At 42.9% G+C, this 27,624-nt stretch overlaps 1 protein-coding gene and 1 long non-coding RNA gene across 6 annotated transcripts in view; both read left to right on the forward strand.

Moving 5' to 3' along the window:
- Positions 1 to 27,624, forward strand: part of PPARGC1B (PPARG coactivator 1 beta) — a 104,764-nt gene that overhangs the window by 24,360 nt on the left and 52,780 nt on the right. The window lies entirely within an intron of this gene.
- Positions 508 to 6,159, forward strand: LOC142751073 (uncharacterized). Its single transcript, XR_012882700.1, has 3 exons — positions 508 to 642; positions 2,265 to 2,378; positions 6,080 to 6,159. It is a non-coding gene; the product is annotated as an uncharacterized LOC142751073 (long non-coding RNA).

Here is a 27,624-nt window from a genome sequence, read left to right on the forward strand (position 1 = left end):
TCGCCATGTATTTATCAGCTGGCAATGTGTTAGTGGTTACTGCACTGGTAGTATGTATCTGTCTTTTACTATATAACTGTACAATGATGTACCTGGTGACATGTCCTCTTTATATTATGGAAAATAGCTGTTCTTGTCAGATGATACAGGTTTTGCAATAAGGTGGAGTTTACGTGCTAGAACACATCCATTGTACGTGTTTTATGAAAGTGACCGTGACTAAGCAGCATCTGCATTTACGAAACTCGGGGAAACCTGCGTGTTAGTTGAGAAGAGCAACATTCTTGGGGAGCTGCCAGTAAATAATTTCTTTTAGTATTCGGATATTTCCGTAGTTACCAGCGTACGGTGGCGCCCTGTGCTTATTTGGAAACTTCCCCAGTTCTGCAGTACAATTTTACTTGATCGTATCCGAGAAACCATTGCTCTCGTCGGTCCTATTGACTTAAAACAGTAGCCAGTCTGTTACAAAAGCATTTTGCGTTTTAACTGGTGTCCGTTGTTTGTTTTCAGCCCAGGGACCGGCATCTATGTGCATCGCAAAGCTATTAAGTAAGGTTGTTAACATATCCCAGATCCCGAATGGAGCAGCAGAAGACGTCCTGTGCATCCAATAAATCCACTTATTTTAATAACTGTCTTGTAAGTTTTATGGATTGATCCTCCGATCTTTACTCCTCTACCTGCTACATTTTTGTACTTTAACCCCTTAACGCCGAAGGACGGATATATCCGTCCTCAGCAGCTGCTAGTTCGCGCAGGAGGACGGATATATCCGTCCTGTGATCGCGCGGGTACTGACAGTTTACCCACGCGATCAGCGGCAGGAGCACGGCTGTTATACACAGCCTGGCTCCTGCTGCAACTGCCGGAATCGAAGCGCGCGCCGATTCCGGCAGTTTAACCCATTAAATGCCGCTGTCAATAGTGACAGCGGCATTTAATGTGTTTGACAGAGGGGGGAACTCCCTCTGTCTCCCGATCGGCGCCCCCGCAAACAAATCGCGGGTCGCCGTCGGGTTTCCATGACAGCCGGGGGTCTAACAAAGACCCCCAGGTCTGTCTTCAGCATCTGCCTGTTAGGCGATGCTGGAGGCATGACCTAACAGGTTGCCTGTCAGTTTTACACTGACAGGCAATAATGCTTTGGTATACGAAGTATACCAAAGCATTATATATGCGATCGGCACATCGCATAGTGAAGTCCCCTGGTGGGACTAAAAAAAAAAAAGTAAAACCGTTAAATAAAGTTTGTGAAAAAAAAATAAATAAAAATTACAGTCAAAGTCAAATAAAACTACTTTTTTGCCCCAAAAAGTGGTTTTATTTAATAAAACGGTCAAAACAAATAACACATACACATATATGGTATCCCCGCGATCGTAACAACTTGACCAATAAAATGAACACATTAATTAAACCGCCGGATGAACGGCGTCCAAAGAAAACGCAAAAAACAACGGCAAAATTCTCTCTTTTCTCCCATTCCCCCCATAAAAAATAAAATAAAAGTTCATCTATAAGTCCTATGTACCCCAAAATAGTACTAATGAAAACTACACATTGTCCCGCAAAAATCAATCCCACGTACGGCCACATCGACGGAAAAATAAAAAAATTACGCCTCTTGGAATGCGGCGATGCAAAAACAAGTAATTTTTTTCTAAAAGGGTTTTTATTGTGCAAACGTAGAAAAAACATATAAAACCTTTACACATTTGGTATCCCTGTAATCGTGCCGACCCATAGAATAAAGTGAACATGTTATTTACGCTGCATAGTAAACGGCGTAAATTTATAACGTGAAAATTAATGCTGGAATAGCTGCTTATTTTCAATTCTCTCCTAAAATAAAGTTAATAAAAGTTAATCAATATGTTATAAGCATCTAAAAATTGTACAATTACAAAATACAACTCGTCCCGGAAAAAACAAGCCCTTATACAGCTATGTCGACGGAATAAAAAAAAGAGTTACGACTCTTGGAATGCGACCGTGGAAAAACAAAAAATAATCCTTGGTCATTAACGTGCAAAATGGCCCGGTCATAGCCAGATCTGTTGTGCCTTTTTCATGGCGTATGTGCTTAGAAGATGCCATGACAAACCCAATTTTGTTCCATCTTATGATTTTGCTGACATGGCAATACAAACCCCAGATTGTTAATTCTGCTAGTTCTTTTAAGATTTTAGCTTTTTCTTTTTTTAAAAGGAGCCTTTCCACTTTCTTGGTTTTATGTTTTGTTTTTTTCTGACACTTATTAGGTGACCTTATGTTGGAAACATCATTTAGGGTGGCCATACAAAGATTGCTGAGCCAAATGCTTTTTTGGTCGACAACTATTCTTCCCAAATCCACCATGAACATGTCAAGCAATGGTAAGAGAGGGGAATAAGCCGCTGTCTAACATGCTGATCATGCTTTCTCACTGACCTCTTGTGTCTGAGGAGGGTCCGGAGACCCCCATACACATAATCTGCTGAGCCTGCCACAATCTGTGCTTTCAGCCGCCAGATGTATATGGCCACTTTTAGGTGGGATTGCTCTGACAGAAAATGTTCTATTGTCTGTCTTTATGTTGAATTGTACAAGACCGGATTCTTTTTAAAACCTGAAATAGTATTCTCTTCATAATATAAGGTAAAGTGGACCTGTTGACTTGATCGATCATAGGTTCAATATAAATAAACTTTGGTAACTCCCGAGAATTTTTACCTTCTCGTTTGTGGATAGTGAAAGGTTGTTGGAGACTAGAAAAAGATCTGCTCCCATCCAGGGAGCTTTTTTTCTTTTTTTCTTTATATGATCTCTGAAAATCCATTTTGATATATATAAGTTTTCTATGGTGTTTTTATATTCTACAATCTTCAAGCACTGGTGTATTGTATGAAATATTATTGATGCTTTGCCTGTAGTCATATGTACCATAGAAAGAAATGCTTTTAATGCAAGGACATCAATTGACTGTCATTGTCTAGTACACAATCATGTGAAATGGTTTTCACTGGGAATAGCATTTTACATTTTTCTTTCCCATTCATTGTCGGTATTTGTTTCAAGCTAGAGACAAACTGAATGTTTAAATCTCTGTGGGAAGATTCAGTCTTGGCAGCGTTAGGACAAAATGACTCTCAAATTCCATATCGCGCTGGGCTGGTTATTGGTGCTTTGCGAATGTAAGCCAATTGTTATGAGAGCAGCTGTTCTGGTATGTAACAAGCAGTGACATAAGGATACGCTACATCTCCTGGCTCCTTTCTTCTGGTCTGGTCTCTTTCAAATGGCACCAAAGATGTTTGCAGGACAAGTGACATTCAGTTTGGGCAGCCTTATCTATGCTACTACAGAAGGTAGAGTGGGCTGAAGCTGTTTTACACTGCCCCCTTGTGGGTGTATTTACAAGGTCTGTACTTTATACTTCTGTTCTAGTATAACTTGGTCATTTTTGATTAGTCCTTGTTCTACATCTCAGAATCCTATACTCTAGGGTCTTGAGTGGACGTGTGGGGTGTTTTTTTTGTTTTGTTTTTTTTTCTTAAGCAAGGAGGCACAAATATACCACTCAATGAATTAGAATATCATCAACATGTTAATTTATTTCAGTAATTCAATTTAAAAAGTGAAACTCATATATTATATAGATTCATTACAGTGATCTATTTCCAGCATTTTTTTCTTTTAATGTTGATGATTATGGCTAACAGTTAATGAGAACCCAAAATTTTGTGTCTCAGAAAATTATAATAAACAAGCCCAATTTAAATTATTTTTAATACCGAAATGTTGGCCTAGTGAAAAGTATGTACAGTATATGCCCTTAATACTTGGTCGGGGCTCCTTTAGCATGAATTACTGCATCAATGCGGCGTGGCATGGAGGCGATCAGCCTGTGGCACTGCTGAGGTGTTATCAATGCGGCGTGGCATGGAGGTGATCAGCCTGTGGCACTGCTGAGGTGTTATCAATACGGCGTGGCATGGAGGCGATCAGCCTGTGGCACTGCTGAGGTGTTATGGAAGCCCAGGTTACTTTCATAGCGGCCTTCAGCTCGTCTGCATTGTTGGGTCTGGTGTCTCCTCTTCCTCGTGACAATACCCTATAGATTCTCTATGGGGTTTAGGTCAGGTGAGTTTGCTGGCCAATCAAGCACAGTGATAATGTGGTTATTAAACCAGGTATTGGTACTTGTGGCAGTGTGGGCAGGTGCCAAGTCCTGCTGGAAAATGAAATCAGCATCTACATAAAGCTTGTCAGCAGAGGGAAGCATGAAGTGCTCGAAAATGTCCTGGTAGACACTGCGTTGACTCTGGACTTGATATAACACAGTGGACCAACACCAGCAGATGACATGGCTCCCCAAACCATCACTGACTGTGGAAACTTCGCACTGCACCGCAAGCAGCTTGGATTGAGCGCCTCTCCACTCTTCCTCCAGACTCTGGGACCGAGATTTCCAAATGAAATGCAAAATTTACTTACATCTGAAAACAGGACTTTGGACCACTGATGTAAAGGATCTGCCAGACACAACTTCTGTGTCGACGCCCATAGGTAATCAGTCTGCACCTGCTTCTATGTCTGTGAGACTGATTCCATCTTCCACCACTCAGGATGGCAGGCTTAGGAGTGGGAGAGCCTATCACAGCCTGGCCAGACGGAGCTAGCTCCCGCCCTCTGTCTATTTATACCTGCCTTTCCTGTTCCTCCTTTGCTTGTGATTCTTCTCTGCTGGTTTTCTGGCCCTGCTGCAGCTTCTTGAACTACTGATCCTCTGCTTGTGATTGACCTTGGCTTTACTGACCACTCTTCTGCTCTGCGTTTTTGTACCTCGCTCATCTCCTGGTTTGACTCGGCTCGTTCACTTCACTTGTTGCTCACGGTGTCCCCGTGGGCAACTTCCCCATTTCCCTGTCTTCTTTGTACCCTTGTCTGTTTGTCTGTCGTGCACCTATTGAGTGTAGGGACCGTCGCCCAGTTGTACCCCGTCGACTAGGGCGGGTCGTTGCAAGTAGGCAGGGACTGAGTGGCGGGTAGATTAGGGCTCACCTGTCTGTCTCCTTACCCCGACATTACAACTGAGCAACAGTGTTGGTCCACTGTGTTATATCAAGTCCAGAGTCAACGCAGACGCCTACCAGAAAATTTTCCAGCACTTCATGCTTCCCTCTGCTGATAGGTGAAACTTGTACGTTTCTATATCTGATTTCAGGGGGACATTGTACCATAGCCAAGTGTTATAGTAACACAAATAACAGGTTCAACAGGAAGAAAGGGAACAATTGTACAGTGTGATATTCCCTCCTTTCCGTTGGTCTTTCATTCTGAATGTACAAAGGAACGCTAGGCAGGAGTTGAAGGAGGCAGTTAATATTACATCACAAGTTCTTAAAGCATGTCAAGACTCATTCATATTTGTTTCCTCACAGGTTCTACACAATATGAATGTATATTTCTTTGTGTGTAATTTCAGAGCACTTGGAGAGTAAAATCCTAAAGGGGTCCACCTTCCGTTTGTGTCTGTCGACTACGCTATTGCTTCCGGCAAACCGACTGGTCCGGTGCACATCAGACACAAACGGAAACCATGGGCACCGGATCCATCACCATTGAAATCAATGGTGATGGAAACGGAAATCTTTGTTTCCGTCAGTGTCCGTTTGTGTCTGCTCAGGTTCCCGATCTGACGGAAACCTCCGACGGAACGTCAGAACAGGACCCCAACGCAGATGTGAACAAAGCCTAAGAAATCAAAGACCAGTCTAGTTGCCTGTTTGTGTGTGTGTGTGTCTCTAACATTCTGGCTTCGTCCCTTGAAGAAATAATTTGTGCAGTTGGATTAGAGATTTGAGACCATTGTTAAACGGGTATTCCCATCATATACTGTTATTGCATATCACTAGGGTATGCCATGACATTGGTGGGGATAGCACGGCCTCCGATCTGGAAAATAAAAGGACAGAGGTCTCCAGCATTTTTGCTGAACAGTGGTGCTCCTATATAATTGTCGTGCAGGGAACTGACTGTAAACAAGCAGAAGTATAAGGTTCTTCATTCAAATAAACTTACTTGACTTTCTTAGAAAAAGGCGTTTGCGGCATCTTTGGACGGTACAAGCTTTCGGTACATATTAATGCCGTATCCGAGAAGATTACCACCTCTTTAAGGGAGGGATGAGTGAAAAAGAAACTGGAACTTGAGGTTTGTATATGAATATATAATCCTAATACTAACTGTAGCTGGGATACTTTATGGGGTACTAAAGTTTGTAGGGTCAGAATTTTGTGTAAGACTCCTATATCCATCCTACCTTGTCAACAGTACAGACTATTGGTGATAAAATGGGGTGAAGAACCAATGTTCGTGATCACAATTAGTTGCCTTTATACCAACCGAGCATTGTTTGAAACAACACTCTAGGCTCCCCCTTACTAAGGCTCGTTTGTTCATCTTTTTATACTGGTAGCTTAGTAACCTGCACTTTTATAATCTTTGGTTCTTACTGCACTGGAAGTCCGCTCTCCATGCACTAACTTCCAGGTGAACCTGCGCTGGGCTTGTGTTTATACACAGCAGCTAATCTGAAGAGGCAGAGCTGCAGTGGGGAGGGACGGAGCAGCAGCCTAAGCCAATGATGAGACATGAGGTGGGGTTTAGACTTCCTTAGACTCCCTGTAGGCACTGTAGATAAACTGTAGTTATAGGTCACCATTCTATAAAGCAGCCAAACAGCAAGAACTGAGGAAAATAAACAGCAGCATCCGGACGGGGGATGCCATTATTTTATCTGGTCTGGGGTCGGAATTAGTTTAGGGGTCTGGTCTAGGGTATACATTTAATTTACTGAATGAATTTAGTGGTTTGGTTTTCCCACTTACAAATATTAAGAAGTCTTAATGTAAATTGTTCTAAAAAGTAGGGCCTGGCAATTGAAACTCAGCGCAATTAACTGATGTCATCTTGAGAATTTCGGTTTTATCAATTATTTTTTCCTGGTTTAAACAGTATCTGCATCCTCAGGACGCAGATACAATTGGGTCCAATTGTAGAACAGGAAACCTTCTCTACCATTCGCCTATGTATCGCCAGAACGCAAGGCAGTGACATCGTCTGTTCCGTGCCGCATAGACCAGAGTAGCAAAGGGATCTCCTCCAGTCATCGTTGGAACAGGGTTAGGTGAGTACGTATATTATTTTTACCAGGCACTATTGGGGACAGCTGTGGGGGCATTATACAGCATGGGGGCAGCTATGGGGGACTTACACTGTGAGGGCAGCTTATAGGGGCATTATACTGAATTGAAGTCAGTTATGGGGGGCATTATACTGTGTGGGGAGCACTATGGGGCAATGTCTATTTTTTTTCTGTGGGGTATATTATATACAGCAGGCTTGGGATAAATATTGAATGGCGTAGCATGCAAATAGGGGGTGTGGCATTCAAAAGGGATATGGCCTAAGTAATTGGTCAATAATCAGAATCGAGATTACAATTAATCGTGATTTTGATTTAGATCATAATTGCCCAGCCAGCCCTACTAAAAAGTTTGCGAAACGTTAAGAACCTCTTTACTGCTGGTGTTCAGCTCAGATCTTTGCTTGACCGCAGCAGACTCAGGTAAGCAGACCTTTAACTAAAACAAACTGAATACCTGACCTTTAGGTACCGATTTGCATTTACTATTCTTCACTCTCAATCCAAAAGAAAACCATTGGAATGTGGTAGAAATTTGCATGGTTACAAATCAAATGGGTTATCAGGGTTTTTAGAATTGATTTGCCTTTCTTTAAGATAGGCCATTAATATAAGATCGGTTCTGTCAATCATCTGTTTTAAGGGGGCCACGGCGAGTGCGGCAGCCTCTTCATTATCTACATGGTTCTTCTCCTAGTTCGTACTTGCACGTGTCATTACATTTGTAGTGGCCGTGCAAGGTATTGCACCACTGTCCCATTCAGGTGAACTTTAAACACCCGGATAACGCCTTTTAAATGTTGTAGAGGTTTTTTTTGTTGCTCTTAATTTTTCATTGAGGAAAAATGGAGTGGAAGAGTTTAGATATGTGCTTGTGTGTCCTGTAGTGTGTCTTCTAGGGTTAACGTACAAGTCTGCCTCGAGCAATGGCCAAGATTCTCAATCGATTATGCAGTCCGTCATTGGATCTCTTGTAGTGGTAACAGAAAGAAGAATTAGAAGTTAATTTATGAGTAAGCCTATCTATTTCATCCTAAGATAATGAGCTATGTAGATGTTAATATGGCCACCTCCAGATTGTGTGGCAATGAAGTCTGATCTACCTGGGTCCTGGTTGTCTATTGTGTATGAGAAATGAAGGATCAAGAATGAAACAGACTTTTCTAGGGACTAGCCTCTTATAGGAAGAGTGCACGGAGCAAAGGGTTTACCAAATGCCATTAAGTGCTTATTATCAATGCCCCTTTATGAATGTAACCGATGTCTTCAAGTATAATAAAAATTAGCAGTATTGTAGGGTACAACGTGCGGATAAGAGTATGAAGAGCTGTTCTTAGATGTTGAATCTGTGCTCTCTGCCCTGCTTGCAGTGCTACCTCTAAGAATAATGCAAAGCAGCACTTCTTTGTGATTTCCTTTTACAGTATAGCTTGGTGGCTGCTGGCGAGCACACGGGATCTCTGCGTTCCTGCTCCTTGCCTTGTTTGGTCCTCCTTGTTCTCCTGCCTGCTTTCTCTTCTAGGCCCAGCTTCACCTCGATACATTGACACTGTGGAGATGTTCACTTTTTATGTGTGAAAACGTTGTAGTGTTGCACACGTATTTACAACCCAAGGTGTTGCAACGTATTTACATGTTTTCTAATGCGTTTTTTTTTTGTTTGTTTTTTTTGTGTGTGCTATTGCCTATTTTTTTGTGCAGACTGTTTTGTGGTGTCCATTGTATACTATATTGGAGGCTATGGAGTACTAGATGGAATGCTGGGCTAGTTTGCATTGGCGGTATGCATGTTATGGATCAATATGAAAATGATTTATACACTGGAGTCTCATAAATCAACAACGGCTCAGTAGGTCAAACGGAGAATTGGGTCCTCTGTGATGTTTAGGATGGAAAATAGTGTAATACAGGCTTGATGGAGAATGAGGCTTTATATTATTGCCATTAAGCTCCTTCTAGTGAACAAGTGGGTCTAATCGTACTGGATCTTCAATTTTATGAGTAGACACACACACACACACACACACACACACACACACACACACACACGGTGTATATATATATATATGTGTGTGTGTGTGTGTGTATATATGTACTTTTTAGGGTTTTTTTTGTATGAATCAATGAGGGGAAAAAAGTGATGGAGGTATTCTATGGATCTTGCAGAGGAACGGCACCAAACGGGCTCTTTCAGGTCTGTTCACACGGTGCTGTCAAATCAGGGCTTATTACTGCATTCATCGCAAAATGCCACAGTCTTGATTTAAAAAAAATCAAAACAAAAACCCAACCTTTTTGCCACGGTTTTGCGTTAATTGCAGGATTAAACCACGATTTGACCACACCTTTTGAATATATATCCTTAAGGTTGGTACACATGGGCATGATCTTGTTAACAGGCCCTTTCACACGGGCTGATGCTCTGCCATATGGGGACGATGTACGATAATACGATCCTTCGGTCCCCATCAGTTTTGCCTCATTGTCGGCAGCACATCCCCTGTTTTACATGTGCTGCTGACAGCGATGACTTGCTAATTTGTCGGCTGATCGCTGCCCCGTTTTCACCAGCCAATGATCGGGAACCAATAAACTTAGGAATTCTCATTCTTGATTATTGGCCTCTGTAAATAGGCCTTTAAAGGGGCCTTTCAGCTGCTTCTTTTCCCTGCCCTAAAATGTCTGAATGCCAGGATGTCTTGTAGACCCATGAACGCTTGCTATTATTTGTAGCCGCTGAATTATCAGTGCAGGGTAATCCAAACAATGTGGGTTTCATGTCAGTTTCCAATTGTGTAATCTCTCAATATGTAGCCTAGACAGTGTGATGTACAGAAGGATCAAATCATAAAAGTCAAGCCAAGAAATGGTTGCTTGACAAACAAAACCGAGAATAAAGCAAACATAAACTTGCTTGTCTTCAGCTGTTTAGGATATAGAAGTTTTTCCCGACTGGCCCACCAGTCCCAACTGAATATGTCTGGATGGATGTAGTGTGTAAACAGTAGCGTGTGTACACCGTAAACACTCATTTGAGTGTGATGTGTTTTTGCTACTTTGTATACAGTGTAGACATTTACCTGTTTGAGCCAGCAGTCCTGTCAGTTTGGTGTAAACAATATCCCCCAATCTATACATGATCAACGCTCAGGCTGTTCCTTTACACCGATACCATTTAGTATATAGTGGGCAGAAAAGAAAAGAAGAAAATAATTTTGTCCTACAAATATTTACAGTCTATGTACAAAACCTAATACATGCACGAACAATTACAACACCGCAAATCTAGACATGTTGATCATATAGATGTTATGGGACTAGGTGCCAAATCTTCTTGAAGGTTAATGCAGCCATACACAGGTCCTATAAATAGACATCCATATAGAAGAAAAAGACGCATTATATACACATACATATATTTAACTGTGTTAACATCATTGCATGTATTAGTGATGCAGCTTTCGGACTCCCCACTATGGCCAAAGGTAAACGGTGTCATATGTTACGTTCGGTGTAATGTTATTTGGCCATGTCCGGAAATAACATTGGTGTGTGTCTGGAACGTGGGACTCTCAATAATGCCCTGATCAGAAGGGACGTGGGCCTGGGTTGATGGCCAGACCTTTTTAGCTTTTATTTGACCTTCGCTCATGTACATCATGTCCACAATGCTCAACATATCTAAGTAACATTTCAGAAGATAAGGAACCCCTTTAAATTTTGTTCTCCACTTTCATGACTTCATGGCTGTGTGTCCTTCTCACAATTAAATGTTCTGATGATGTCATCAAGTTCTAATAAAGGTGAGTTGTTTTTTTTTTTCTCATGTGGGTTTGCTTTTCGGGGGAAATTTACATAAAATAAAAGGAATGACTTACTATAAAACTATTGATATACTTTATTATTGGTAACTCTCTTACTTTTTTTTATAATTTACTAAATATTTCTGTAACCTGGGTAAATGGAGACAGACATTGCATATGCACTGTGATGCAAAACAGCAAGGCTCTACACTTATAGGCTCCTTTATTTCATACAAATCAATGCTGCCATAGATCCTTTAGATGTCAATGTAGAATTTTCTGGTGAAAGCCTATGTAAATGCATATATTGGAAAAAAAAAAAAAAAAAAATAATATATATATATATATATATATATATATATATATATCTCATTTAGAGTTTTAATAGTGTTTTTATCCCAGGCCTTGAGCAGAAGCAGCCTGCGGCAATGCAGGTTTTCTTAAGGGAGGTGACGGAGCTGTCCTCCCCATGCGCTCCATTGGGCAGCTATAATAAATGAGTTGGCTATATTTAGACACGCAGTGTGTAGTATGATCACGTGGCTGTCAGCACATTTTACCATACAGTGTATACATTCTCACCTCTGTCCACTGTTCTAGCCTCCTCCATGCATCTTCTGAAAGACATTTACTATTGTGTCAGTGGAAAGTAATGTGAAGGATGCAGAGGTCTACCAAGAAGCGAATGAATGACGTTCCAGTTGAGCAACTTGCTCTTTTCTGCAGGCTAGGATTGTCATGGCGTTCTACCGCTTCATTTTAAAGCAAACACGCAAAGACATAATTGGTTTTCAGCACACGTTATTGTGGTAGTACTTTTTTTTGGAGGCAGCTGATTGTCTTGTGACAACACAAAATGTTGCCGGTGCCAGCCGTTAACATATGCTTAGTTATTTTTGTAAACGCACGGTTGTAATTGAGCACCATCACTTTCGCAGCGTCTCCTTTTATTGCAAACTTTGGGTTAACAAGAATGAATTATTCCCGATCAATCATGCTGTCGGCCTGCAGTATTTGTGTATAAGATGCCGCAGCTGCTCATGACGATTCCCTAGTGAAGCAAACCAACCAACATTTTCTTTTGCTTTGTAGAATCCGGCTATATACTAATATATCTATATTAGTATTTGTATGTTGACAATGGGGAACACAAAGATCGAATTTAACATGGCAGAGATGTCCTGAGCTATAGATGTTTTTGTTTTTTTCCACCCGGCAGTATGAGAATGTAAGCTGTTCCATCTATAGAGTATCGTTATCATTTATTGAAGACTAGATCACATATCAAAATATCAGCAGTAATCTGAAACCATGATGCCTTAGTCGGAGGGTCCCATTTCATGTGAGACCTGGCCCTTCATGACTTGCTGTTCTATCTCAACAAAGATAGCTGGGACAATGACAGAACAAGGATATTATGATAGAGGGGCCGATAACCACGGGACAAGTGCACATCGTTGAGTTTTGTAGTATCAAGTCAGCAATTTAGTCAGTATTTTGCTGTAGTATTTACGGTCCAAACATGCAAACATTTCTATTCTATATTTATTTTTTAGTTTTGGCTTAAAATAATAAAGCAATAATACTGACCAAAATACTGCCATGTGAAAGAGGCCTTTATGGTTGAATAGATTAAACCGGCTCCGTTATTTGTACTGTCCGTGGTTAAGTGCAATGAATTGTGATTGAGATTTCCAACCACTAGATAGGAATCTATACTAATACAGTAATTGTCTTCTATATGCACATTTATCTTAGCTTTTTTTCTTTTTCTAAATCCAGTTGCTAGGTTTCAAAGATTGCATATAGAAAGATATCCGCTCTTCACTAATGGAGAGTGTCCATAAACGAACGAATCAATGGTAGGCATCCTATGAAATTGGCTCTAGCGGGTTTCATTTTCCTATCCTAGAAATAGGCTGATCCCAACTGAGGACTGATGAGTGATTACAATCGGTGTACCGTGCTGCAGAATAAGTTGATAGAAATACTTGTCGTTTTTGGTCACGCACATTGTATTATTTATCCGTCTGGTTTTCTGCAGTTCATACTTGCTAAGAACATGTTCTCATTTACCTACAAAATTTGTCACTGTTCCTACTGCAAACATGGTTTGTTGTGCAATTTGAAAGCCGAAAGCTATTAACAGAGTGGTTTAGCAAGTTCTGGTATTTCCAAATGGGGACACGTGGAATGAATAAGGCGTATTGTGATCCCTTATTAGTTTTGTACTGCTGTAAGCATTCTCTTCGTACATAAATGATGCTGGTAACCCTATCTGAAGGACAACGCAAGGTCTGCTCATACCACTGTCTTTCCCTAGGGTTCTCTGTTAACCACAGATGAGTCTTCTTTACAGTGTATATGGCTAATGCAAATATGTGATACTTTAGGTTTTACGCATATTGTTTTCTTAATATCTTAGAGCAAAATAAGTCTTTTTAGTCAAGAGGTTTTCTTATGTAATTGTGATTGTATATGAGATTGGGGTGACTACACATCTTATGTACAATTTAAGGTTCATAATATGGACCTATAGGCACTGGTGCCTCTAAAACCCCAATAATGCTCATTTTATATGTACCGCAGCATTCCAATTTTATTTTTCTAATGAGAAATTGGTACTGTATGAGCCTATAGGGGTCTACGGGTGCCATATTCGGGATCTGTCACACAGATTTCCAGTACCGACCGGTGATTGAGTATCTTATGCAGTGTGTTTTTTTTCTTGTCCACCCTACTCGCACTCTACGTTCTGCCAACGATCTAAGACTAACATCCTACATGATCCGAACCTCCCACTCCCATCTGCAAGATTTTTCTCGTGCTGCACAAGTCCTCTGGAAAGAGCTACCCCGGACAATCCGATTATTCCCAACGGCCACGGTTTTTAAGCATGTCCTGAAAACACATCATCTTAGGCAGGCCTATAACATTCCCTTATCTGGCTCCTTTCCTTGGCCCCACTATTACATTAGTCATGAGAACTTGCCCCCCTCATTCAGCAGTATCCCCCACACTCCTTGCACCCTAATGCACTTCATGTCTTTCATATACGGGTACTGGCTGGTGACCGGCTCATGCAGCTCTGTGTACCACCCTATGTTTATAAAAGATGGCTGGACCATTGAACAAGCACTTTTTACATGGTCTCCCCTTTTTTTCCTTATAAATTGTAATCTCTTGTGTTCCTATTGTTTGAATTGTTCAGTCACTATGTAATGCCTGATTTTGTCTGTACATGTTCCCTCTGAGTTGTAAAGTGCTGCGGAATATGTTGGCGCTATATAAATAAAGATTATTATTCTTCTTGATCCTCTGGCTCGCTAAAGCTTGTGCTGAATTTCCATTATCTGCTAATTAAAGCCGGCACTACTGACTACTCCGAGGTGACAGGGGACATGCAATATTGTTTACCAGACAAGAACATAAAACTCCAGGAGGTGAAGCTGCTGGTCACATCTAAGAAGCTTTTAATAAGCAAAGTAATAGTTCAATTATCTGGCGGTATTTTTTTTGAGTCTGTCAGACGCTTTATGAAACCAAAAGGGATCAAAATGGAAGTGGAACTTAGATCGAAACATCAAGGCCTTAGTGATGATGTGCGTAGTCTTTGTAGAGTGCTCGTCTGACAGTCTCTCCAAGAAAAGGGACAATAAGGACATTTGGTTTGAAGAATCTGTAGCAATAGATGTAAGACATTCACTTATGACCTATATAGTTTAATTTTTTTCCTAAGCCGCTCTTCGGGTAAATTACTACTTTTCCTCTCATTTAAGCTGGACAGATAGCATGCACGTTGTATAACTGGAAGGCAGCTCTGAGGAATGCTTTTTTTAAATTTTTATTCTCAAATTTTCATTTTGAGCCATCTCTTTGAATATATTTTACTAGGGATTTTGTTTTCAACTCCATGTGAATAAATAATAAACTGTTAGGCTCTGTTCACATCTGCGTTGGGGTCCCGTTCTAATGTTCCGTTGGAGCTTTCAGTCAGAACGGAACCCTGAGCAGACGCAAATGGTCACCGACAGAAACCTCTGGTTTCCGTTTCCATCACCATTGATTTCAATGGTGACTGAGCCGACGCCCGTGGTTTCCGTTTCTCTTTTGTGCACCGGATCCGTTGTTTTGCTGGATGCAATAGCGTAGTCCGTGTCTGTTTGTGTCTGCTTAGGGCCCCGTTCTGACGGAAACCTACGGAACGTCAGAACGGGACCCCAACGCAGGTGTGAACAGAGCCTTACTATGTATCTCTATATATTATAAGAGTGAGAGAAAAATCCATCCATCTAGCTCAACTTATTCTCCTGCTGTGTTCCAGTGGAGGGCAAAAAACCCTCATGGGGCCTCAGCCCATTTTCCCCATTTTAGGGAACAAATTCCTTCCGACTCCAAACATAGCAAACAGAATAAATTACTGGAGATGGCCCATTGATCCAGGAATCTAGTGCCCATAAATTGTCACACTATTACACACAAGAAAGGCATCCAGTCCCCTCTTCTATGTAGATATTGAGGATATATACAATGGAAGTCGTAAGCTTACATACACCTTAGCCACATTCATTAAAACTCACTATTTCACAATTTCTGACATTTAATCCTAGTATACTTTCCCTCTTTTGGGTCAGTTAGGAGCATTACTATATTTCCAGAATGTGAAATGTCAGAATAATACTAGACAATGAAGAAAGACATAAAAGCTGAAACAAATCACATTCCCAATTGGCTCGGAATGTTCACATACACGTGGTTAGCATTTGGTAGCATTACCCTTTTAAGTTCTCTACGTTTGGGTGGACTTCCATAATCTTAAAATAAGTTGCAGGAATTTTGGCTCATTCCTCCTGACAGAACTGGTGTGAGTCAGATTTGTAGGCCTTGTCCGCACACACTTTTTCAGTTCAATCCCATAGAAAATGTATGGGCAGAAGTCAGGGCATTGTGATGGCCTCTCCATTACCTTCACTTTGTTTTCCTTTTAAGCAATTTTGTCACAACTTTTGGAAGTACGTTTGAGATTGTCTGTTTTAAAGATCCACTTGCGCCCAAGCTTGAACTCCCTGGCTCATGTCTTGAGATGTTGCTTTGATATCGCCGTACAGTTTTCCTTTCTCATAATTCCATCAACTTTGTGAAGTGAACCAGTCCCTCCTGCAGCAAAGCACCCCACAACATGCCACTCCTGCCCTTCACGTTTGGTATGGTGCTCTTTGGCTTGCAAGATTCCCCCTTTTTCCTCCACATAAATATGGTCATTATGGCTAAACCGTTCAAGCTTTGCTTCATCAGAGTAGAGGACCTTTCTCCAAAAAGTAAGCTTATTGGCCCCATGTGCAGTTGCAAACTGTAACCTGGTGGTTTTGTAGCGTTGTTTTCTTCCTTGCTTAGTGGCTTTTCAGGTCATGATATAGATAATTTTATACCTTTCTTTTCCTCCATCTTCACAAGGTAGTTTGCTGTTTCCTGGATTGATTTGTATTTTTCGTACCAAAATACGTTCTTCTCTAGAAGACAGCGTCTACTTCCTGAACGGTATAATATCTGCGCGGTCCCATGGTGTTTAAATGTGCATATTATCATTTGAACAAATGTGGTACCGTGGTTCAGGCATTTGGAAATTGCTCCAAAGGATGTACCAGTGTTGTGGAGGTCTATAAAAAATAATTTATGATGTCTTGGCTGATTTCTTAGGATTTCTCCCATGATGTCAAGCTAAGAGGCAAGTAGGCCTTAAAATCCTGTCACGGGTAAACTTCCAATAACTCAAATGATGTGAATTAGCCAATCAGAAGCTGCTAAAGCCATGACCTCGTTTTCTCGAATTTCTCAAGCTATTTAAAGGCCCAGTCAACGTGGTGTATGTAAACTTCTGAGCCACTGGGAATGTAATGAAAGAAATGAAAGCTGAAATAAATCATTGTGAAATGTCATATTAGAGAAAATCTTGGTATATAGTAGTGATACTAACTAACCTGAAAGTGAATGTAGAAGGGAAATGTCAGTAATTGTGAAACTGCGTTTTAATGAATATAGCTAAGGTGTATATAAACTAATGACTTCAACTGTATGTATCTAGAACCACTACAGATGGTAAGCTCTTAGGGCGGATTTACACGAACGTTCTATACGTCCGTGTAACCCGCGTGGTTTTCACGCGGGTCGCACGGACCTATGCAAGTCTATGGGGCAGTGCAGACTGTCCGTGAGTTTTGCGCAGCGCGAGTCCGCTGCATAAAACTCGCGACGTTCTATATTTTGGCGTTTTTCGCGCATCACGCACCCATTGACATCAATGGGTGCGTGAAAATCACGTGCTCCCCATGGAAGCACTTCCGTGGGACGCGCGTTATTCGCGCAACAGCAGTAAAAGAATGAATGTAAACAGAAAAGCACCACGTGCTTTTCTGTTTACAAACATCCAAACGGAGTGTCATAATGATGGCGGCTGCGCGAAAAGCACGCAGCCGCGAATCCATATGAACATGACACACGGAGCTGTCACGTTCCTTTTGCGCACGCAAAATGCCGCGTTTTTTGCGTGCGCAAAACTCACACACTCGTGTAAATCCGCCCTTAGGGTAGGAACACACTAGGCATAAAGACCTGTGGATTTTCAACAACTATTTCGTAATACAGTAGCAGCAGTTTGGGTGAGATTTCAACAAATCTCAGCCCCCCCCCCCCCCCAGCGGAAAAAATCTGCTGAAAAAAACACGCACAAATTGACCTACAGTGCTGTTTCTTCAGCCGCAGCTGCTCTTGTGTTGCGGGTTTTCCCCATTGAATGCAATAGGGTGCTTAAACCCACAACAAACTGTGTGTTGCGACATTTGTGGCGGAATCGCAGCAAATCCAGCACACAAATCACAAGTAAGTTAAAAAAAAACCCACACAATAAATTCTACTTACCCAGAGTTCCATGCGTCTTCTCCAGTCCAGCCTCCTGGGTTGACGTTTCATCCCATGGGACCGCTGTAGCCAATCACCTATTGCAAAGGTCACATGGCCTGCAACGTCATCCCAGGAGGCCGGACCATGAACAGGAGAGAGGGAGGGGCTAGGTATGTTTTTTTTTTTGTTTTTTTTTTTTTTTTTTTTTTTTGTAGTTTTTCTTTTCCCGGAGCTGCTTTCCGCAGCAGATATTCCAGCATTCCCTGCGATGTTCAGGGTGGAGACGCTGTGCAGCTTGACGCAGCGTATACGCCCTGAACACGCTGTGTGTGTTCCTACCCTTAATAGTATCAGTCCATCTTGGAAATTAACTTTTTGAAGATTGCAATAATACCACATTGTTATGTTGTGGATATATTTCTTTATTCCCCTTTATAAAAAGTTAATTGCTTAAATGGAAAGTAATCTTAAAGGAGAACATAAGCTTAATGTGTGGCGTTTCCTTTGAAACTTGAGTGGCAAGATTTACTCCACTCCTGACAGTATCCAGAGCTATCCTTGTAAACATAAGACGGAGAATGGTTCTGGCAGCTGCCAAGAGGGAGGGAGATCATCGCTTTGGGTGACGTTTCCAGCAATCTTCAACCCCCTCCAATTAAAGTCCCCTTTAATATTGTGTTCTATTTCTGTTCAGTGGATTCCATCTGCGGTTAGTGTCTAAGTACATTACATTCAAACATATTACATACAAGTCTACTAGATAATCTGATCAATTCCACCCAGACAATCTCTGGACATGGATGAACTTTTAAGAGTAATTAGTTTTTAATATTCAATGATTTTTTTTTTTCATGTGGTCTGCAAAAAGTTAGTCTGCACCTCCTAACAAAGCAAAATAAATAGGGAAGTGCAGATCTGCTGCGACCCGAACGAACACAAAGATGCAGCAGCACTCTGCTGGCGCTGAGATATATGCAAGGATTTTTATTCTTTTTATTTAAAATTACATTACTGTTATTTTTACTATACTTATAAATGGGAGGCTCTTAGCGCTCATCTTGATCAAATTGTGCGAGGCGACCTCAGACAGATGGGTCACTACACTAAAACATAGTGCCTGTGCAATAGGAGAGCAATCTCTCTTTTGGGCCCAGGCCTATAAAATAAATTTTGGATAGATCGGAACCAGCTTGCTTAGGGTATGTTCACACGGCCTAGTTTCAGTCGTTTTTCGGGCCGTAAATGCCCCGAAAAACGGCTGAAACTACGGGGGCTTAACGACTCAAAATATCTGTCCACTGATTTCAATAGGAAAAACGGCGTTCCGTTCCCACAGGGCGTTTTTTACGCTGCAGTTTTTGAAAACGGCGCGTACAAAAACGCCCTGTAAAAAAGGTATGTGTCCCTTTTTGAATGGTTTTTGGAGCAGTTTCTCATTGGGTCAATAGAAAAACAGCTCAAACGCATAAAAACCGCTCAGCCCCGTATTCTACAGCTGTTTTTAGTTTAGTGTGTGAACATACCCTTATGCTCTAAGTAAAATCTGCCCTAGGCAGATGGGAGGAGGCACGACCAAGATGGTGGCTGTCAGCACCTCCAAAATTACATTGCAAAGGACAAGGTTAGTCAAAGTGGACAAAAATAGGTTTGCTTTTAAGTTTGCGCCCGCATTGCTGCATCTTTGTTTTTGACGTGATCAGCACAGTCCAGGTTTTGTTTTCATAGGATCAGGATTTTCTGCTTGCTAGGACACTGAAGAACAGCTTGACGTGATTCCAAAGTGACTATCACATTCCCAGCCCGCCAGTCTTCTATGCTCAATGCGGTTCATTGCCACATTTCAGTTGTCATGTGGCATCCCGTTCAATACATGCTTGGGAACCACTGGTAGATAGTTAATAATTGCATTAGGTTGGGAATTGCTGCCTCCATTTCTAAAAGTTTTTCCTCTGAGCCGAATTCCACCTAGGTAACTGCTAGGTAGTGGCAATAATATCACAAGAAAAAGCAGAAGTCCCTGTTCACAGTTTTGCGGCGTATTCCGGCCGCGACCATTGGGTGCTGAGGAAAAAAAAAACTGTCTCTCTGCCTCCCGTTAATTTCAATAGGAGGTGTAACCGCAGCAAGAAAGAGCATGTCACTTCTTATTCTCGCGAGCGGCTAAAAGCCGTTCCAGGAAGAAAAAAACCGCCTCCGCCTCCCTTTGAAATCCATTGGAGGCGGTTCGGACGTTTTTTGGCGCTGATTCAGACGCAGTTTCAGAGTCAAAATCGGCACACAAAAAAAAACCTGTATGAACTGACCCTAAAGATGTATATCTATTTTCGGAAGATAAATAAACATCATCCGCTGAACTTTAGCTTCATTCAAACCGTTCCCAATCTCAAAGTGAATCTGATGGCAATTCCAATTTAAAGGGTAACTAAACGTTTAACAAACTTCTGACGTGTCGTAAGTTTGGATTGGTGGGGGTCCGAGCACGGAGACCCCCACCAATCCCTAAAACAAAGCACCTGAAGTGCTCGTGTGAGTTCTCAGCCGCTCCGTTCAGCTTTTTCCGCAAAACGAGCTTTGCGGCGCGGCTTCCGCGTCAAACTGTGTGAACATAGCCTTAGGCCCCATGCACACACACGTATTTTTGCGGCCGCAATTCACCCAAAGATCTGCGGGTGAATTGCGGCCCCATTCATTTCAATGGGCCCATCCACACGACCGTTTCCCCGGTCCATGCATTGCCCTGAAGCCTGGACCGCAAAAAGATGGGATATGTCTTTTTACGGCCACATTTTGCGGTCCAGGCTCGTTGAATTGAATGCACACGGCAATGTGCACGGCCTGTGATTTGCGGGAGACACTCCGCAGCAGAGCCGCAAATCACGGCCCGTGCACACCCCTACGGTCGTGTGCATGAGGCCTTATACAGATGCAGCATAAACAGAATATGACCTTGTTACACAATGTATGTTACACACGGCTATCCCGTCTGCAGTGTGAGACACCGGTTTGCATTGCAGTCTATGATGTAGAGACTTTATTTTTACTATGGTCAAGTCTTCATCAGGACAATCTGGCTTTATGCGGTATATTATCCTGAATGCATACATACTACTTTTGCTATGTTGTAAATACGTTTATTTACAGCAGTCTCTGACCAAATGTTTAGGTATATGACAAAAATGTGACACTGAAATTATTCTAAACAGTACGATGGTGATTAATGCCTAAACCAAAGAGCCGCGAATACCTGGCTTTACCCTCCGAGCCCCATGATGGCTCCGGGTCAGTGCAGAACTGCGGTCTTGAGCATAATAGCTGTATGAGGACCGGAATTATAAATTTTAATGAAGACTGAGCCTGCCAGTAAAATACTTGTCAGCTGGTTTATCCCAGTTTTTGTTGGTTTATTAAATTGAAGAATGATGTTGGTTTAACAAGGAGAAACCAGAACTGACTGGCTAGGCCTCAGAGGTCACTTCAAGGAGTAACATGCTCAGCTTGTTTTACTGAGTGAGATGTCAAGGTTATTACAGCACAGTAACGTATATAGCGCCTAAGCTTGGGAATGCAGATGGGCTATTTATCGCTTTACTGATTGATATGTCCTCTATAGAGCAGCCTCTCGGCTGTATCTGTAACTAAATACTTTCTCTAATTTTGTATTTCAAGAATTACGATTACAATATTGTTAAAAAGCCAGATAGACCGGCAGTAGCACCAGCTCTTGTAAATGAGTGTTTGTGAAGAGGATGTGTTACAAAAGCACAGTTTAAGGTACGGTCCCACGAAGCGGTAACATCATGTATCGGAAACCATGCCTGCATGCGGTAGCCAATGGCTGCATGATTGTGCCGGTGATACTCTTCAAAATCATGTGGCCAGCGGCAATTTCAAGCGAGCCAGGCTTTGGCCGCTGCTACGTTGGACCGTTTAACTCTTGCCGTTCCTGGGAATCGGAAGGGAGGACAGCTGCATGTGCCAGACTCCTCTGAATCTCTGCAAGTGGAGTGTTCATATACAGCACACCCTCTAATGCTGGGAAACACAAGGAAGTTCATATCAAATGGCTGGTTTCCAGGCTCTGCAGAATTAGAATTTCCTTTATCATAACTCTGTATTTGTGAGGTTTGTTTAATGGGTATGACTTGGAATATATGGATTGTGGCACATCACACTGCCAAATTTGCAAACAAAATAAGGGTTGGGTTAATAGTCATAAATTCATTGACCGTTGCATAAATATGCATTTATTATGACCGTTAACGTTTGGTAGGGATTTGAACAACTGTATGACCTAAGTAAATGATAAAATTGCATGGTTTTGTACAAGTGCAAATTCTGAAATTGCATTTTTTATCGACACAGGTTAAAGCCATGAACTCTAGTGTTTCCCCACCATCACAGAATAGATATATAAGCACTCCTTGATACGCTGAAGGTTAAATGTTACAAATGGGATTCAGACCCAATTCTTTTACAGCAGAACTCCTTTCAGGATTTATTTTTAAGAGGATATTGATGTTATCTCCTCAAGGGCAGACGTGATATTGACTGGTTTCCCTCTAGCAGGAAGTAAACCTATGACCGAATGCCAGTTTTCCAGATGTGAGACCTTTCTTAGCGTGTAATTGTCCATTATTATTCAGGTTATTGTTTTTAGTAGTATTCAGATATTGATCTCTGCATGGTATCACCAAGACACGCTCTGATGCCGGACCAGTTTGGAATTGAGGGTTGGCAATGAAAAATGGTTATTGCTCACCGTTTACCCCCTTTCTAAACCAGAATTAAAGAAGCACTCCAGCAATTGTTGAGCCTCCTTTTGTATACCTGTTTTAGTTGTCATTTATTGGTTGTCTGCCATCTTGGTTCCTTTTTCCCCGCTGATATGGATCCCCTAATGCAGCCTACATTTCCCATCATGCTTCTGGCTTTGTAGAGGGGGTGGAGTCTCATCACACTGCACTTGCTCTTCGGAGTCCTATCTAAGTGGTGAAAGTGATAGATCAGTGACATAGAACTCCTGTCCTCACACTGCTGGTGAGTTGGCATTATAGGTGCCTCTTTTTAAATGAGCCTGATCTGCCTCCCCTTTTTGTAAAGCGTTTCATACCGTGCGGCTGTTGCACAAGTTAAGATCCATTGGTTCACGTATTACTAGACCGTATTCAATAAGTAGTAGTTAACGGGTCACATTTAAACTGGACTAATGTTATAAGTGGAGTAACCCACAAATCCGTACTGGGACGATTACCTCTTCAAGGAATTTTCCAGGATCAAGAAAGAAAAGGCCAAGGTGGGGGGAGTGGAGGTTATGGCATAAAATAATAAGTCGTTACTTGCCCTTTTAATTCCCTGCCATCCAATCACGTCCCTCTGCTCCCTGTCGGTCTGTTTACTGAACTACATTGATGTCAGGTCGATATATGTGACCGCTTCAACCACTTGTAATTGTCTTCAGATGTGGACCTACAGTCCATATACCTATCTGTGTGCTTGCTCATCTGGAATCTGAGACATATGACTGGTTGCCACATCTTCTCTGTAGCAAACAAAAGTAGCACTGCAAAGGCAAATAGCAACAATTACTGCAGCTCATGTCTATTGTGTATCTTTCTAGAAAATAGTCTACATATAAATATAGGCTTTAGGCCCCATGCACATAAACATGCTTTTGTAGCCGCAATTCCCCCGAAAATCCACGGGAGAATTGCGGCCCCATTCATTTCTATGGGCCCATGCACACGACCGTGATTTCCACAGTCTGCATGGCCCAGGAGCCTGGACTGCAGAAAGAGAGGACATGTCTTATTACGGCCGTGTTCTGCGGTCCAGGCTCTTAGAAAATAATGGACGCGGCCATGTGAACGGCCGTGATTTGCAGATGACACTCCGCGGCCGGCCGACCCGAAAATCACGTGGGCCGTGGAAACTAACAACGAGAAAGCTCGTTGATTGGTGCTCGTTTGCGCCTTTCACAAGGAGCTAGTATGGGGACGAGCGCTTGTTACTCTGATCGCTTGTCCCCATACATTTATGTCCTGTCAGTGGCACATCTTTCTGTTTACACAGGAGGATGTGCTGCCGACAATGATAAAAGTTTATGCAATTAAAACGATACGATCCGCAGATGAACAAGGGTTTGCTAGTTCATTGGCTAATTGTTTCCCCGTTTACACATGGCAATTAACGGGAACAAGTGTTCTGTGAACGCTCGTTTGCCCAATTGGTCAGTGTAAAAGGGCCTTTAGTCCTCCTCCTTTTGAGATATCAGAAAATGGAAATGTGGGATCCCCACAGATTTAGTGCTTATTCAGACGAACGTATAATACGTCTGTGCAACGTGCGGGATTTTCACGCGCCTCACACGGACCTATGTTAGTCAATGGGGCCGTTCAGTCCGTGATTTTCACGCAGCGTGTGCCCCTGCGTAAAACTCACGTCATGTCCTATATTTGTGCATTTTTCGCGCATCAGGCACCCATTGAAGTCACTTCCGTGTGACGCGCGTGATTCGCGCAACAGCAGTAAAAACTATGAATGAAAACAGAAAAGCACCGAGTGCTTTCCTGTTTTCAAACATAAAAACAGAGTGTTATAATGATGGTGGCTGCGCGAAAATCACACAGCCACGCATCATATGCTGCTGACACATGGAGCTGTTATGGACCGTGTTTTTTGCGCGCGCAAAACGCACACGCTCTTGTGAATCCGGCCTTACTGAACCCAAAACACTATAAAGAGCTTGTTTATCCTAGTTATTCTAGAATCTAGATCAGGGGTCTCAAGCCCGCGGGCCGCATGCGGCCCCTGGGGCTGTCATCTGCGGCCCGCGGGACACAGAGCCGCTAGTATCGGCTCTGCTCCGAGACTCTGGAATTCCCTGACATCGCTGTCCACATATGAACAGCAATGTCTGGGGCTTCCCCAGAGCCGGAGTCCCGGGCAGAGCGCTAGTAAAGGCTCTGCTCTGGGACTCTGTGGAATTCCCTGACATCGCTGCCCATATGTGGACAGTGTGTCAGGGTCTTCCCCATAGCGGAGTCCCGGGCAGAGCGCTAGTATAGGCTCTGCTCCGGGACTCTGTGGAATTCCCTGACATCGCTGCCCATATATGGACAGTGTGTCAGGGTCTTCCCCAGAGCGGAGTCCCGGGCAGAGCGCTATTATCGGCTCTGCTCCGGGACTCTGGGGAAGCCTCTGACATCGCTGTCCATACATCGACAATGATGTCAGGGGCTTCCCCAGAGCAGGAGTCCCAGTGATGTCAGGAGCACAGCTGGAGTCCCAGGAAGAGCCTACTAGCGCTCTGCCTGGGACTCCAGCTCTGGGCAAGCCCCTGACATCACTGGGGCGGCCTCTACAGAGGGCACTGGGGCGGCCTCTACAGAGGGCACTGGGGCGGCCTCTACAGAGGGCACTGGGGCGGCCTCTACCGAGGGCACTGGGGCGGCCTCTACCGAGGGCACTGGGGCGGCCTCTACCGAGGGCACTGGGGCGGCCTCTACCGAGGGCACTGGGGCGGCCTCTACCGAGGGCACTGGGGCGGCCTCTACCGAGGGCACTGGGGCGGCCTCTACCGAGGGCACTGGGGCGGCCTCTACAAGTGGGTGTGTGACAGTATCTGAAGAGGACACTGGCATTATCTAGGGGTGTGTTGTATTATCTACAGAGGGCACTGTGGCCTTATCTACAGAGGGCACTGTGGCCTTATCTACAGAGGGCACTGTGGCCTTATCTACAGAGGGCACTGTGGCCTTATCTACAGAGGGCACTGTGGCCTTATCTACAGAGGGCACTGTGGCCTTATCTACAGAGGGCACTGTGGCCTTATCTACAGAGGGCACTGTGGCCTTATCTACAGAGGGCACTGTGGCCTTATCTACAGAGGGCACTGTGGCCTTATCTACAGAGGGCACTGTGGCCTTATCTACAGAGGGCACTGTGGCCTTATCTACAGAGGGCACTGTGGCCTTATCTACAGAGGGCACTGTGGCCTTATCTACAGAGGGCACTGTGGCCTTATCTACAGAGGGCACTGTGGCCTTATCTACAGAGGGCACTGTGGCCTTATCTACAGAGGGCACTGTGGCCTTATCTACAGAGGGCACTGTGGCCTTATCTACAGAGGGCACTGTGGCCTTATCTACAGAGGGCACTGTGGCCTTATCTACAGAGGGCACTGTGGCCTTATCTACAGAGGGCACTGTGGCCTTATCTACAGAGGGCACTGTGGCCTTATCTACAGAGGGCACTGTGGCCTTATCTACAGAGGGCACTGTGGCCTTATCTAGGGGTGTGTTGCATTATCCACAGAGGGCACTGTGGCCGCATCTAGGGGTGTGTTGCATTATCCACAGAGGGCACTGTGGCCGCATCTAGGGGTGTGTTGCATTATCCACAGAGGGCACTGTGGCCGCATCTAAAAAGGGGCTGCCCAATCTTGACATGTGTGCTAACTGAGCCGCCGGACTTCATTTAGCGACACTTAAACTGGAAAGCTGGATTGTTGAAATAAGCACGTGGAGAAATATCTCAAATTTTAAACCTAGCGCTATTATTATAGTAATGTAGTATTATTATTCTAGTAATATAGTGTTATAGTAGTTCAAATAACTAATTGATTAACAATAATTTTGTATTGTATCAAATTTGAAAGTAATGCGGCCCGTCAACTTCCCATTTTTTCTATATGCGGCCCACTTACCCGGCCGAGTTTGAGACCCCTGATCTAGATTATGGAAATCTCTGACCAGCATTAGAAAAGTTCAAATGCTTTACTGAGCAACCAATGCCTCTTGGCTATGGAATCTCTGGGGGTCCCAGATTGCAGACGCCCTTCCATGTGGGGTCTGTGGAATTCCTTGCAATGCCCAGAATCTAAAGGTTTAAAACAGTTCGCTCCTTTTTATTGGAACTATAGTATAAAGCACTAATATGTTATACTTGGCCTGAATTGACCCAATTCCCACTAGGGATTATATATGTCCACTAGCTGTTTTATATTTATATAGTAGAAATCTTTACGAAGAAGCAAATTGTCCGCAAAAAAAAAGTAATGTGTAAATCCTAGATAACTGTTCACACTTTGAAGCCCCCAGTAATATCTTATTTTAAGTTGTTGGTTAATGGAAATGTTTGTGCCGTGGACCTTTTTGCACCTGTTTTCCTGATCTCTGTGGGAGAAGGGCTTACTGCTTCCTTCTAAACATTAAATATTTATACATGGGAGAGCTTTTTCCCCAGCGAGAGACATAGTCTCTGTTTATAATTATAATTCAATGGTTGGTGGCATTCAGACAAAGGACCTAGCAATTCCTATTCACTCTGACATTTTATCCAATACCATAGCAGGAGGTCCCGGTGCATTTAGTCAGTGTTTGCATGTGACATTAAAAAGCCGACAAATGCCATTCTTCATCTCCACGGTTGCATATTTTTATCAACCTTGTGGGTGGAACAGGTAAAGCTGAAAATAACTAGAAGTCACACTAACTATCTGGCCCGGTCACAGGTATCCACTGTATTTGATGAAGAGTAGGTGTTGGAGATATAATTCAGTCTCTTCCAACTTTCTTATAGCAAAATCAATATGACAAAAGGAGAAACCTCTTTAGTGATCACCTAAAGATATTACTTGTCTGGAGTCTTCTAATATTCATAATGATGGGCATTTTCTCCGCATGATGCTCATCATATTTTATCCATATCACAAGCCCCATCAAGTACACCATA

The sequence above is a fragment of the Rhinoderma darwinii genome, chromosome 3, assembly GCF_050947455.1.
Source record: "Rhinoderma darwinii isolate aRhiDar2 chromosome 3, aRhiDar2.hap1, whole genome shotgun sequence".
Lineage (NCBI taxonomy): Eukaryota > Metazoa > Chordata > Amphibia > Anura > Rhinodermatidae > Rhinoderma > Rhinoderma darwinii.